Source organism: Ischnura elegans, chromosome 9, assembly GCF_921293095.1.
Source record: "Ischnura elegans chromosome 9, ioIscEleg1.1, whole genome shotgun sequence".
Taxonomy (NCBI): domain Eukaryota; kingdom Metazoa; phylum Arthropoda; class Insecta; order Odonata; family Coenagrionidae; genus Ischnura; species Ischnura elegans.
Window position 1 is genome coordinate 10,641,903 of NC_060254.1, and position 14,629 is coordinate 10,656,531.

General features: G+C 41.2%; 1 long non-coding RNA gene across 1 annotated transcript; it reads left to right on the top strand.

The window, feature by feature from the left end:
* Positions 1–7,556: 7,556 nt before the first annotated feature.
* LOC124165963 lies at positions 7,557–13,280 on the top strand. Its single transcript, XR_006866367.1, has 2 exons — positions 7,557–8,126; positions 13,244–13,280. It is a non-coding gene; the product is annotated as an uncharacterized LOC124165963 (long non-coding RNA).
* Positions 13,281–14,629: the final 1,349 nt, after the last annotated feature.

Genomic DNA, 14,629 nt, shown 5'->3' on the forward strand with positions numbered 1-14,629 from the left:
CAAATATCGTGAAGTCAGGACAGAGGAAAAGTTCAGGTGAAAAACCGCCGTGGGGGAAGTGCTAAGTGGTAGACGTGGCCCCTGGGGAAGGAGGCATGAATATAATAAGGGGCAAGAGAACCCTTGGTAATGTTTTTCTCCCCTCAAATTTTCGTCATTTTTTCTTTAATCTGGGGAAATTACTTTTTTATCACTCTCAGCCATGCGGCGTCGCGCGGGGGAGGGTTGGAGGAGGGGGTACAGAAGGTGATGATGGGGGTAGCTGAGGAAACGTATAACTGCCGGATTGGACGCAGGTGGGCGGATGGGAATGAGAGTGGGGAAAACATTGAGAGGGGTATGAAGAGGGCGAAAGGAGTGGATTTAAAAAAGAAGCACCAAAAGAGAAGAAGGAGAAGAGGTGGAGGAGGCTGCAGGCAGGAGAAAAAGATGAATACATAACGTGAAAGATACATGAGGCCAGTCTCCAGTGATGAGTTGCAAATTGCAAATTTTATTTTATTTTATTCATTGCCACAACCAGAGACGGAAATCGAAACTAAAAAGGTCAAAACCAGTAAATTTTCTATAGTTCCGTTCCCGGGAGCGGAATGTAGAAATTAAACGAAATGAATTTAATCCATTTTCGGGTGTACGTCTGCGTGCTTAATATTTGTCTCAACGTTTCATTCCACTTACTGGGAGCGTCGTCAGGAGGACAACGTTCCCAGCAAGTGGAATGAAACGTTGAGACAAATATTAAGCACGCAGACGTACACCCGAAAATGGATTATAATAGTGCATCTAATCACTGCGAAAACCTTAAAACTAGAAATGGATTTAAACCCGGGGCGCTAAAGTCAGTGTCGAAACGAAATCGGAGTCAAAACTACTTCGGGTCGAAACTAAACTAAAATTCAGGGAGGAAACGAAACGCAGATAATGTTTCGCACAGGAGGGACCACGTGCTTCACCTTCGAACAGTTTAGTTTCGATCCACACGCCGAGTGCGAAGTATGGTTGAATTAAGTAGAGGTTCGGCATACCGCCTTTAAATCCATGGGGAACTCATATTTTTACCATTAACAGGAGAGCGGTGAACGCAAACTGGCCATTCGATTTTTAAGCTTAATGTTTTAACCACTCTACGCGTATGTCAAACGTAATGGGTCGAAAATATTCCCTCTTATTCCCCTCCGCTCAACTTCTGGGATCGAAACTTAACTATGAGTATCGGAGTTTCGATTAATTTACTTTCATTTGTGGGAGTAAAGTTTCGTCCCGGGTCGAAGCTAAACTTCATGGTAATTTTAATTTCTTGTTGTACCGACACTAAAACTTGGCCTCTTTATTTTTGTTTCCCTCCAGGTCGAAACGAGACATTTTCGTTTCACTTGCCACACCACCGAAAACAGCACTATTTGGCCTTTACGTCGGGGTTTTTATAAAATTTAACAATTAAACGCACACGTTTAATTTTTGAATCTTATAATAATAACACACCCATGTTCCGGATAGGGAAAACCTACCCAGGCGGTAGTAATGGTACTAATTGCTGTCGTAATTTTTCACGCTACTTTATTTGCTCTATCGGTTTAAGCGTTTACACGTCATTACCAAGAGCTCTCCGACGTGTTATCGTTGTAACCGGTTGAGCAAATAAAATTATGTGAAAAATTACCGCAGCTGTTCAAATCATTATTATCGATTAATTTCCACAGGGTGAGCTCGTCAACAATGGATCTGCTACCCAGGCGGGACAAGAGCCCAAGACCTTCGGTTTAGCAGGCGAGGACTTCACCCCGCCGCTATCGAGGCCGGCAAATAAAGGGTTACAAAAGATTTGGTCCTCCGAGAAGAATAAAACAGGAGTCATCAAAGTATGATATGGTAATTGAAAGAGATGACCGACAGCCAAGGTCATTTACTCTATAGGGAAGTGTAGGGAAGGAAGGATGCAGGGAAATTCGGCGTCGGAATTTACTCTTAAACAGAGGTTCCAAGGGCATCACGGCTTAGTTCCATCAGATGAATGGATTGATGTACTTTAAGTGCCCTCCATCAATCGGGTAGTCTCTGAAAAATCTCCACCGAAAGTTGAACCCGGTCCCACAGGGTGGGAAGCCAACACTCCACTACACCCACTACGCCAACCCTAATCTCAAATAAGTATCAAATTTATAACTCATTCAATTTCTCCAAAGATTTCGATGTGTGCTAATTATTCAGTAAGAAGAAAACAGTGTTTGATTTTTACATGATATTCCTGGTTAGTAACCATGAACACTGCACATTACACACATATTCACAACATATATTTTAAATTTTCCCCTTCATGAACTATATCCCAATGAATAAACATTAAATATTATTTGAACCCCTTTACGATTTGTTCTAAAACTTGTCGCTAAAGAATAAAATAATGACACATGTTTTATTAATTAAATTCAACTAGCTGCGATAAGGGAAAATTGCTTCGCCAAGCAACATGTTAAGCCATAGAGCTCACGCCGAAATTAGCCATAGGCGTGAAATTTCTTTAAGTCAGTTTAGAGATGGGCTTGTTCCTTTCTCTGTGAAGCTTTAATGTGAAAATTTTCAAAGGTTCCACTTGGGTTTCAATTCCAGACTGTTTATTCAACTGTACCAACCTCGAAGTATCCTATAACCAACCATGCTTACCTAACATGAGCTAAGGAAATACTTTTTTTGGGTGTTCTGAGATTGATTTTGGCATCGCATTTAGCAGTGATGTATGAAATTTCCTGTTTAAGTAAATTTTGTAAAAATGACTACTTTGCGCATCTAAGGTAAATTTCAAAATTGAGGCAATATATACAAGCATGATATAATTTAACTGCTTTGTCCAAAGACATTTTAAAATTATAAAAACATTACGAAAGGAGTTATTCCTGGATGGAGAATTTGATGCTTGGGGGAAACGTAAAATCAAAAGTAGTTAAGAAGACAGCCTTGTAACTTTTGCTCCAAACAGCTGGAAAGTGGGCTGGAATACTTTGGTATTGTAAAAATTCTTGAAGACCCTCGTAGTGGAGAAGTACAGGATTACAAGGGGAGGGAGTAATATACCAAGATTTTTATTGGATACGCCCTACCTTTCATTTATATTGCATTTAGCGTCTACCTCGAGACGAGGGGGCGGAGAGGTTTGTTTGGAGAGGAGAGGGTGGAAAACACCCCTGAGGGCCAACGGGGTAGTTTGCAGAGGAGGGCATGTCGCCGCGAGGGGTTGTACAGGGATAGATGGCAGGGGGTGCGTGGAAGGATTTAAGCACGCCTCTGCTCTTCTCGGGCTCGCATGAAAGGAAACTCATTATCCGAATAAAACGGACGAGTAGGGCATGTATGTGCTACGCACCGCGTGCTGCAAGTGTTGCTTCCTCCCTCCTTATTTGCTTTCCTCCTCCACACAAGCTTCTCCTCACCCCCTATTCCTCCCCACTTCAACCCCCGCCGTAGACCCCCGTTTCCGCCCTTGTGGATAGCCGCAGGGGGGCGCAAGCGGTCGTCCACGATCGGCGACTCCCAGGCGACGTGGCGCCGGACCGGCTGGCCATAACAATCCCCTGACGGTCTCCGCGTGCCAAGGGTCCGTCTCCCGTTGGTACTCTGTCTGCCTCGTCTAGAGTTCTCCGTGGCCTGCGTGGCAGTGCGTGACCTCACGCAAAATATGTGCAGGGAATAGACGCTGGTCCCGGCTCCAGATCTGTTATAGCTATTCACGTATCCAAATGAAGTGCCTGAGACCTTGCGGGAAAAAAAATGAAGCTTTAGAAAAGTGAGTCCTTTGAATAAGGCTGCGAGGGCGCATGTGTGATTTTTCGTAATAATATAAATTTCATATAATCATACTTATAACCCATTCTTCCTTTAATATTCTATTCTAATCTTTTAAATTTAAGAATTTAGAACACAATTAAAAGCCAAAACAGTATTCTTAATTCAGAACTGTATTCTTGATATCACTATTTTAGCGAGATCCCTTCAAATATTAAGAATTTTGGGCATCCATCAAAAAGGGCTCACCCGTCTTGCCAAAATGTATTTGGCTAATAATATCCAGCATTGATTGAAATTTGCAAAAATAACGAGTGAATAAACCGTATGAAATCTTTTTAGTGTTCCTTTTCCAAAGATAGATCATTGCGTACAAATTCTAATAATGCTGGAATACGGGGGTGAATAGATAATTTTCATCAATTCATCATTCATACAAATTCATCATTCATAATCATTCGGGAGGTATCCATCTATTAACCTTTCTTCCAGCACATACCATTATAACTGTTTGGCGTGGGTGGCTTTACTTAGGATGGCTATGGTTCTCAGCTCTCTCAAGGACCACGGTAAGGGGCACTGCTTGAACAACGTGACGGGGTTGTATGGCTTAAGGGCAAGGCACGGCACAAACGTAGAGTGTTATTTATATTTTTGCTCTTCTGGGGAAACATCCGCCTCGCTTCTTTCCAACATTCTTCCTTTCCTTATGTTCCATACTCTCTCCACTTCCGCTTGACTCCTCAAACACGTAATCTCCCTCATACGCTTCCTCCCCCTTCAACTGTTTATCGCTCCGGGCTTCAACTCCACCTACACACACCACTGTCGGCGCATAAAAGGTAGAATGCTGAACTTTGAGCGCTTGCATGAAATTCTGCCGAAGCTCCTTAGGGCAGAGTAATACATCGATTTGCTCATTGTTCATTCGACTACAACAATGACTATTTTGGTAGTATGCAATGCCGCGGGGCAATTTCCGTCTTTGTGGTTTATTTTAAAGTGGGGAACTATATCAACATTTTCTTAAATGAAAAATTTATAAATATTATTTTCCGTGTAGCATACGTAACGTCGATATTCTTGTACATTTCTACACCTCGGAGATTCAAATCTATCCTCTGGCTAGTTAAAAAAAATCGAAGAATGGGTGAAATTTAATTTTAAAAAGCTAATTCTAATAAAAAGATGTTCTATCTATAAAAAAAAACAAAGAAGCGCAAGAATAAAATATTTTGCCCCTGACGAGATGAAAAAGACGACCATTTCGACGTAGTTTTTTGCGCCGTAGCTCATAGTTTTTTTGCGTGTTCCCTTCACTCTTTCGACCGTAGAAGCTAAAAGTTAACTCTTAAAAAATTTTAATGATTCATTGCTGTAGTTGAATAAACAATGAGTAAAAATATATATTACATGCCCCTTTGGAGCTTCGGCAGAATTTCATACAAATGCTCAAAGTTCACAGCTTTCTACCGTTTTTTGCGCCGATAATAGTCATCTTTTTCCCTCGTCGGGTCCATTGTTGTTCCCTCCCACTCTCTCCTCCCTTGGCAACCCTTTTCCGGCACGGAGAGAGCCCGAGGGTTTCCTTAGGTGCAGAATTTCAATATCCGGATTCCTCCGATCGACAGTTCTTACTCCAATGACAAACGGGGGGGGGGGGGGCGGGAGGTGGAGCGAGTTTAGGGGAATGTGTAAGGGAGGCAAGGGAGTGGAGGAGGGGAAGTGATATCGGTGGGAGCCGATGAAGAAGAGGGAGGGTGAAATTATTGACAGCGGGGGCAGGAGGAGAAAGGGAATGTATGGGATCGTGAGACGGGAGTTTTCTGCCTCGCGGAGCAAGTGCACTCGCTTCCGGAATTTTTAAAATAGCGACGCGACTCTTAATGATCCCGTCCAATGATGATGGGGAGAGGGTGAGGAGGAATACCCGGGATGTTTGGCGTCCGAGGGCGTAAGAGAAGGGGACGATAGTAGGAATGGAAGAGTGATACGCACAGACGCGGTTTAAGGCGAACCGACACGATGCACCGTCCTAGTTGGTACATAAACCAAATTATAGACTTCACTATCCAAAATCATAATAGATAAATATTGGGACTTCATAGTCTCATTCCCGTTCCCGTAAAGCGATTAACCATCATTATTAATCCTCGCAGAGAGGGGTTTCCGGGTATAGGAATTTGTACCACTTCTATTAAAGCTTACCTACAATTAATTCGATTTTGGCGGCAGAGAGGGCTGAGGCCTGTCTTCCCTCGACACCAACGAGTCGAAAATTTTGAGTGACAACGTAATGAATAATCAGGTACATACTGAATACTCTAAGTATTTTATATTGCTAGTACCCATTAATGAGACCCGGGTTTCATCACGGTGATGCTGATTTTTTCATCGAAACCTTATTTTCACCTGGATTTTTCTCGGAAACGAGTGAAACACAAATCTCCAATGTGCAATATGCATGTATTTTTTTGAAATTTCAATCTAGTGTAAGTATAGCACCCTGATAGGTGACAAGTATTGTGAAAATAATTCATCACCCTGTCAGACAAAATCATTCATCGCGAAAACAATGATAAACTACGGTATCAAACAACCATATTGTTCAAAAGTAGGTACACACTGCAATTATTCACTACAGTTATTTTCAGAAATCAAAATAAAATAATGATATAACCAAGATATGAAAATTAATAAATTTAAAGGTAGATAATAAGTATTTCAACGCTCGAGTTTTATCATCACTAGTAGGTGCACTATTTTATGTGATGATGGAGACGTGGTGTAACGTTCACCCTGAAAACTCCACTGGGCTTGCCTTAACCGGCCGGTTCGGCGGTGACTCACTCCCCCATTTCCCCGTCTTCCCTTCGCTGGGCGTGCGGAGTCATGGTTCAGGCAACCACCCCTCCCCTTCCCAAATAATCCTTCCCCTACCCACACACCCACCTCCCACCAAACCCCCCTCCCCTCCTGGATAGGTCGGTGGGCTGGCCGGGAGAGCCCAGGTAACGATGCGTCAGCCAGGAGGCGAGTCTGGTGAGAGAGGCGAGCGAATATGCGTATGTGAGGACGGGGAAACGGGAGACAGAGAGAGAGTAGACAGGAGACCGGTCGACAGTGGTCGACTCAGAGAGTGTCCAGCCTACGCATAGAGATAGCGCCCGAAGGATATTAAGCCGTATCTCCCGACGCTCTTCGGTAAGTGGATCAGCCTCATTTTTGCATGTGCACAGCATTGGGTGCAATTAACTGGTTTATGGCCGGTTGCTGAAACATGGGTCGATCCCATCTCTTGTTCTCTCCAGGGCAAGTACTCTGGGGCTGTGGACACCACTCAGGTGATTTCCTGGATATACGTAGCTGAGATTCGGCTGCCTTTTGGCAGATATGAGCCGAGATCCAGCATTCTCCTGTCTCAGAGATCCGGCTGCCTTTTGGCAGATATGAGCCGAGATCCAGCATTCTCCTGTCTCGTATCTTCAAGTTTGATACCAGAAGAAAAGACAATATTCTCATGGTATCTTGTATGTATGTTGCACTGTAATTTATTGGTATTTGTTGAAAAGGAAATCTTTATGTTGTTAAATTCTGCAATAAATTAATTGCCATGTTAAGTGTGACAATTGTGTGAAGCCTCCCTTCAGTGCTGTCCATAGGAAGGCAACTCTGGTTGCCTGGCGCCCATAAAATTGAAATTCCTATGAGGTCAGCCCACGACTCAAGAGATCGGAGCCTGCCGGGAGCTGCCGGGTATTAGCTATGGTAGGCGGTCCCATCGGATCATAGGCCGAGGGAAGGCGTGACAAAATGGCGCCCAACGTGGGGCGGCAACGGCAACGGCAACGTCGACTTGCTTGACGGCAGTTTGAACTTTGATTCATTTTACTGGAGAGGCAAACTTAGTTTAAAGCATTTATTAGTGCCTTACAAGATCAAGGATTGTTTAATTGACTCATTATTACGTGTTTTATAATTTGTGTTGAACTGTTTAAGTGAAAATTGTGAAGTGCCTGCTCTTGATTTGTGCTTAGAGGCTTGAATAATGTTGTGATTTCAAGTTGTAGACACTTAAGATTTAATTTCAATTTTTCTGAGTTGATACAATCATTTATTGATTATTATGTAGTGTATGTCAATGTATAGGTTAAGAAATATCTTGTGGAATTGATTCTAAAATTTGTTTAAATTTTCTTTCAAGTAACAGGGTATAATATTAAGCCAGAAAGGCAGAGGTATTCAGTGGATGGACCAGACTGGAGAGTGCTCGATCTTCGCCTTGAACGATTTGGACTTCCGGGGAAAGAAAGGAAATTTTTCCAGCCGGAGGAGAGCACTCGAGATTGGTGAGACCCTATGTTTTCTGTGATTGGCCAGAATGGAGGTTAACCGTTTAACTAAGGATGAGCTGATCTACGAAGTCGGAGTGCGCGGGGGCTCAGCTGGTACAGATGAAGGAATAGATGTTTTAAGAGGGGCTCTCAGAGAATTATTGCGTAGTGACCAACCAATGGGTGGCTTTAAGGAGGAAGAAAGCGTTGAAATAGAGTCAGAACTTTTAGTAATTGAATCGAAACTCACTTTAGTACAATTGGCCATCCAGGATATTAAGAAGGGTGGGAAGGAAACCTCGCCCAGGAGAATTAAAACTCTGTTGTATCACTTAAATAACAGGATTAGTTATATCTTTCCCAGGTGTCAAGGGGGAGACAGAAAAAAGGGTAAAGAGATTTATCGCAGTTTAAAACAATTGAGTACATTGTTTAGTAACTTAGGAGAAGGAGTAGAGTACCAAAGCCCAGATATATGTTCCATGTCCTCTTCTTCAGGACCAGAAGTAGAAAGACAAAGTTTACAGGGTCATAGGAGACCTGAAGTTAATGTTGCAACAGATCAGTATGAAAATTGTCAGGATGTTAATACATTTCATAGAGAGACTCGTGGGAATATGAGAACAGACCAGAATTATGAAGGTAGACCACAATTACATAAGTGGAACATTACATTTAGTGGTAGTCCCTCAGAAAGTGTAAATGCATTTATTGTCAGGATAGAGGAACTTGCAATAGCCCGTGGAGTGTCAGAAGCTGGATTGCTTCTTGGGGCAGTGGAATTATTTGAGGGGCAAGCTCTACTTTGGTTTCGGTCGGTAAGGAATGATATCTCTAGTTGGGAGGAACTCAAGGTTATGCTTCGCTCAGAGTTTCTTCCTTTGGACTTTGAGGAGAATTTACTCCAAGAAATTAGAAACAGGAAGCAAGGGATGACTGAGTCAGTGGGGACATTCATAGCCTGTATGTTAGGACTATATGATAGACTAAGTAAAGAAGTCGGAGAGGAAGAAAAGTTAAGTCAGATTAAAAGAAATTTAGCTCCCTATTATCTGGAAAAGTTAGCTTTACAACCAGTGTTGTCAATTAAGCAATTGAAATCGATTGGCAAGGAACTAGATTTGAATAAATTCCGTATTGAACAATATGAGGCATCAAAAATGAACAAGGTTAGATCTTTAGAACCCGACTTGGCCTTTAATAAAACTTTCCAATTTAGGGCATCTCAAAAACCATTGGTGCAGTCTATAGGGATAAAAAGAGAGGGTATTAAATGTTGGAATTGTGACCAAAATGGGCATAGATTCTCAGAATGCAAATTATCCTCTAAAATATTTTGTCATCGCTGTGGGTACAAAAATGAAATAACCAGAAATTGTCCAAATTGTAGAAGGGGTAATAGAACTGATAGAACTTATAAGCCACAGAGACAGGAAAACTAAGGAGAGAGTCCGACAAGGGGCACTCGTACTCTCTAAATTATTTAGTTCCCCCCTATGTGAATCTAGACTTGGTGAAGTTGGAAATGGAAAGAGATAGTAGGATTTATCTGCCAATTTCAGTTTATGGTCTGAAATTTTATGGATTGTTAGACTCAGGAGCCACTCATTCAGTTATTGGTAAATCAGGTTGGAAATCTTTGTCCAAACTTAAGCTGTCTCTTGAAAAACCCACATACTCTAGTATTCAAGTTGCAAATGGGAATAAATGTCATGTAAAAGGAATAGTGAGCTTACCTGTGGAAGTAGAGGATATCACCAGAATATGCGAGTTTTTAGTGGTACCAGATATCACTTATGATTTCATTCTTGGTGTTGATTTTTGGTGGATTATGGGCTTACAACCAAATTTATTAAAGGGTACTTGTAAACTGGAAACACCAATCAGTGTTAATTCTGTGGAGTCAGTAATCTCTAAGCGCAAGCTAAATGAAAATCAAAAGAGTCAATTAGAGAAATTGATGAGAGATTATCGAGAAACTATAGGTAGAAGGGGGATAGGTTGTACCAATTTAGTGGAACATGTAATTGATACAGGTGATTCGCCTCCAATTAAACGGCGTTATTACTCATACTCTCCCAAATTATTGGAAATATTGCATAAGGGCATAGAAGAACTATTAGACCAAGACATAGTAGAAGTTTCAAATAGTGCATGGGCATCTCCTGTGCTATTGATTAAGAAACCAGATGACTCCTATAGATGGGTTGTAGACCTAAGAGAGGTGAACAAAGTATCTAAACCAGATGCTTACCCTCTGCCAAAGGTAGAGGATATTCTTGTTCAGTTGCGAAACACTAGGTACTTGAGTTCATTGGATATAAAGTCCGCATTTTTTCAAATTCCCTTAGAAAAGAAAAGTCGAGAAAAGACTGCATTTGTAATTCCAGGGAAAGGCCTGTTTCAATTTAAAAGAATGCCTCAAGGTTTGAATACAAGTCCTGCTACTTGGCAGCGTCTCATAGACAAGGTGATAGGGGAAGATTTAAAACCCTTTGTGTTTTGTTACTTAGATGATATAATAGTAGTGTCCAATTCATTTGAACACCATTTAGAACTCCTCTATAAGATACTCGATCGTCTAGATAAAGCTAACTTGACACTGAATTTAAATAAGTGTTGTTTTTGTAGAAATGAGTTAAAATATTTAGGTTACTTGGTAAACGAAAAGGGACTCCAAGTAGATCCAGATAAAGTTAAGGCAATAGCTGGATTTCTTCGCCCAACCAATGTCACTGAGCTTAAGAGGTTTATAGGGCTCGCTTCTTGGTATCGAAAATTTATTCAGAATTTCTCTAGCATCATGCAGCCTTTGAATGCTTTAACTTCCAAAAAGAATAAGTATGATTGGACAGAGGAATGTGAGCATTCTTTTAAAGTTATTAAGGAGAAATTAATATCTGCTCCTATTTTAACATGTCCTGATTTTTCAAAAGAATTTGAATTACATTGTGATGCTAGCAATCAAGGTCTAGGGGCAGTCTTGTACCAAGAAGATAAGGTGATAACTTTTATTAGTAGGGGCACCTCTAAGGCAGAAAAGAAATATTGTACTACTGAACTTGAATGCTTAGCTGTATTGTGGGCTATTGAAAAGCTGAGAGGATATCTTGAGGGCTATGAGTTCACTGTGGTAACAGACCATGCTAGTTTAGTTTGGTTAAATAATTTAAAAGACCCCAGAGGGAGATTGGGTCGTTGGGCTGTCAGAATGCAGCAATACAGATTTAAGATTGTGCATAGAAAAGGGAAGGAACATACTGTTCCAGACGCTTTATCTAGAAACCCACTACCGAATGATGGGATAAGTTTAAACTTAATTACAGTCATGGGAGAGAGCCAAGATATTTGGTATGAGAGTCTGAGAAAAGGAATAATAGATAAACCTGAGTCATATCCAAAATTTAAGGTCCAAGATTATCAGATCTATAAATATATTGATCCAGGTTGGAACCAATCTCATCAGTGGGTTAGAATCATCCCTAAGGATTTGCGGAAAGAAGTAATGATAGAATGCCATGATGATCCGGCAGCAGGACATTATGGGTGTCTGAAAACAGTTAGTAGACTAAGAAAATTATATTATTGGCCTAAGATGAAGGCAGATGTTGTCAAATATATTAAAAGCTGTGATATTTGTAATCAATACAAGGCTACTCAGAATGCACCATTGGGATTCATGGGAGATCAAAGACTTGTTACAAAACCTTTTCAGATAGTATCATCTGACATTATCGGGCCTTTGCCTAAGTCAATTAATGGATTCATGTATTTAGTAGTGACCTGTTGTATGTTTTCAAAATATGTGATAATGAAACCGATGAGAAAGGCAACCGCCGACAATGTTAGAACCCATTTAGAGGATGATGTGTTCTTGAAATTTGGGGCTCCCCATACTTTACTTTGTGACAATGGTGTGCAATATAAGAGTAATAAGGTTAAAGATTTATGTGAGAAGTATGGTGTAAAAATTATGTATAATTTTTATTACCATCCCCAGAGCAATCCCACAGAACGAGTTAATAGGGTAATAAAAACCATGATAGCTGCATATGTTGGCAACAATCATCGCCATTGGGATAAAAATTTATCTAAAATTAATTATGCCATAAATTCTGCAGATCATGAGGTGACAGGATGTAGTCCTCATAAACTAGTATTTGGGGAAGAGATTTTCTTAAATGGGACATTAAGGAAAATACAAATTAATGGAAGAGAGATTCCAGATTTTCAAAATCGTAGAAAACATTTAGAACACCTAGAGAAGGTCAAGGAAATAAGGAAGGAAGTTGTTGAGCGATTACAGCAAGCTTATAAAAAGAATTCCCATTACTATAACCTGCGGAGGAGAGATGTGAATATAGAGCCCGGACAGAAAGTTTTAAGGAGAAACTTTGTACAATCCAATGCTGCTAATTACTTTTCTTCCAAATTAGCACCTAAATATTTAGGTCCTTATCTAGTCCACTCTAAAGTAGGAAATAAGGCTTACCTTCTCCAGGATGAACAGGGACTAACAGATGGTCCCTGGCATATAAAAGACTTAAAGCTGGTGTAATACAAAAATTTTTCCAGGGAAAAATTTTTTATTTAGGAAGGGGGGGGAATGTAACGTTCACCCTGAAAACTCCACTGGGCTTGCCTTAACCGGCCGGTTCGGCGGTGACTCACTCCCCCATTTCCCCGTCTTCCCTTCGCTGGGCGTGCGGAGTCATGGTTCAGGCAACCACCCCTCCCCTTCCCAAATAATCCTTCCCCTACCCACACACCCACCTCCCACCAAACCCCCCTCCCCTCCTGGATAGGTCGGTGGGCTGGCCGGGAGAGCCCAGGTAACGATGCGTCAGCCAGGAGGCGAGTCTGGTGAGAGAGGCGAGCGAATATGCGTATGTGAGGACGGGGAAACGGGAGACAGAGAGAGAGTAGACAGGAGACCGGTCGACAGTGGTCGACTCAGAGAGTGTCCAGCCTACGCATAGAGATAGCGCCCGAAGGATATTAAGCCGTATCTCCCGACGCTCTTCGGTAAGTGGATCAGCCTCATTTTTGCATGTGCACAGCATTGGGTGCAATTAACTGGTTTATGGCCGGTTGCTGAAACATGGGTCGATCCCATCTCTTGTTCTCTCCAGGGCAAGTACTCTGGGGCTGTGGACACCACTCAGGTGATTTCCTGGATATACGTAGCTGAGATTCGGCTGCCTTTTGGCAGATATGAGCCGAGATCCAGCATTCTCCTGTCTCAGAGATCCGGCTGCCTTTTGGCAGATATGAGCCGAGATCCAGCATTCTCCTGTCTCGTATCTTCAAGTTTGATACCAGAAGAAAAGACAATATTCTCATGGTATCTTGTATGTATGTTGCACTGTAATTTATTGGTATTTGTTGAAAAGGAAATCTTTATGTTGTTAAATTCTGCAATAAATTAATTGCCATGTTAAGTGTGACAATTGTGTGAAGCCTCCCTTCAGTGCTGTCCATAGGAAGGCAACTCTGGTTGCCTGGCGCCCATAAAATTGAAATTCCTATGAGGTCAGCCCACGACTCAAGAGATCGGAGCCTGCCGGGAGCTGCCGGGTATTAGCTATGGTAGGCGGTCCCATCGGATCATAGGCCGAGGGAAGGCGTGACAGTGGTGATAGCAGGAAAATTTAATCCTCGTTTGGAGAGAATTCATGTGAATAAAAAATGTGGACGATGTTCCACCAATTATTTACTTATATCTTTATTTTAATTATTGGTAAACAGATTATATTTTACTTAAAACCTTTAATGTTAGCTTCATTTGAATCCATGGAGAGTTCATCAAATTATTCAGCAATGTTCTCACTCAATAATACATAATAAAGCCAGCCTTGGAGATGACGATGAATTTGACAGGAGAATAAAAGTCGGTCCTATTATTGTTTTCGGGGAATTCACCTTTATCCCTGCAATTTAAGTGAATATATCATGAACGTTAAGATTTTGATTAATTTCGTCTAAATTTCATCCCAAACCATGGGACATGAGATTATCTCCTTTTTATCGCACTCTTAGTGGTCTTCAAGTATAATCCTGTTTCGTCAACCCAAACTAATTCTTGCTATTATGGACTTCTTCTTTCCTCTCTCAGTAAACGTCGTCTTATCATTTACCTCATCATCTGTCATCATTCTATGATCACTTCATTTTCTACTTCTCCCACATCTTTATGTTATTGCATTTTTTACAAATATTTTGTTTGTCACTCAAAGATAAAATATCCTCATTCATGTTCCTATAGACCCCTCCAGTCGGATTCTAATGTCACATCTTAACCACCTACAGCCTATTTTCATTCACTTCCCGCAAAGTCTGCGATACGATATAACTCAATTAATTATTTTATATGAAACTCTTACCTATTATTTTATCTGTCATTTACACTCCATTTATACATTTTCTTTGATTTAAATTCATTCCAGAACTCCCTGCAATGTTTAAATTCTCTTCATTTAACCTCACTCTCACCCAATCTGTTGGAATGCTTACAATAC